We start from the raw sequence: 1,339 nt of genomic DNA, 5'->3' as shown, positions 1-1,339 counted from the left end.
ATATAATATAAAACATACAGTTTATGATTTCATCTCAATATTTGTCACGAACAGGTTGTGATGTAAGCAGAGTAGCCAGTTAACATCATTTACCCAAAATGCCTTGCAAAAATAAACATGACGTCGTTTGTATGACAATATATACATTTAATTAATAAAACCTAAACAGACTATTGTATTTTTACAGTTTTCTTATTGATGACGTACATGTTCATCAAAAGGCTTATTGTTACAACTAATCAAAGATCCATTTTAAAGCAACTGCCAGTGGCTCCATGGTAACCACAAACCTATCTCTGTCACTCCCTGAAATGATTTCCCACTGTAACCAATGTTCCTCATCTAAACAGTTTATTTCTGCTCATGTGAAACAGATCCGTGTAAAAAGCGGGATTTCCTGAGTGATAAAAGTATCACAAGTTATGTCAATGGGAATTTACAGAAAAGGATGAACACAGTTAATTTATTTTATTTTAACCTTTATTGAACCAGGCAAATGCCAACCTTCTTACTGTGAGGCAACAAAGCTGACCACTRATCCACTGTGCTTCATTATTTCTGTTGACTTCCTGTTTGTAAATTTACTCCAAAAACACATTTTTCTCTCCTTGGCTTTTAACTTGGTAAAATTCTGAATGTTTAATGTAAATTCTGAATTTAATTCCAGAATTCAGTCAAAAATACAATAAAAYAATGAGAATTAAAAGATCATATTGGTCATAATATTCTTTCCTATGATGGAGTATTAGGACCAGACTGACCAGACTCTGGTTTGTTTACCAGGAAAACTCACTTCGTGATGGATCACACATCATTTGACCRGTGAGTAACAGAGCTACTGCAAGCTGACAGTGCTTTTTTTCCTCCCAGTTTTAATTCACATATTTAAGGCTGATCAGATTGTATTAGCTTGTTATATGAAACTTGTTTAAATTTGCACATTTTGCAGCATCCACTAGGAGGCCTTTTGTCCTGCAGCTCATACCCCACTTGTGTTTTTGCTGATTGTCCTTTGCTTCCTACTYGTTTCAACTCGACCAGCTCTAAATGGTAAAATCAAATTCTGAGTTCCAGTTGTATCAAAACWCAAATTTCTGAAGCTGGACTGATGTCAGTGCTGAGGTGAAAGTGTTCTAGTTTCAGACATGTCAGAACAATATATTTTTATTGTACTGAGTATAAACATATCTCCTATAAACATATAAAGCAGGAGTTTCCAAAGTGGGGGCCACCAGGGGGCGCCAGGGCGGGCCTCAGAAGGCTGGATGAAAGATAAAAAAAAGTACAAAAAATGTTAGATATTAAAATAAATATGGTAAATATTAACTAACATTTGTTA

This window comes from Austrofundulus limnaeus, unplaced genomic scaffold, assembly GCF_001266775.1.
Source record: "Austrofundulus limnaeus strain Quisiro unplaced genomic scaffold, Austrofundulus_limnaeus-1.0 Scaffold1969, whole genome shotgun sequence".
NCBI classification, from domain to species: domain Eukaryota; kingdom Metazoa; phylum Chordata; class Actinopteri; order Cyprinodontiformes; family Rivulidae; genus Austrofundulus; species Austrofundulus limnaeus.
This window is presented reverse-complemented; position numbering follows the sequence as displayed.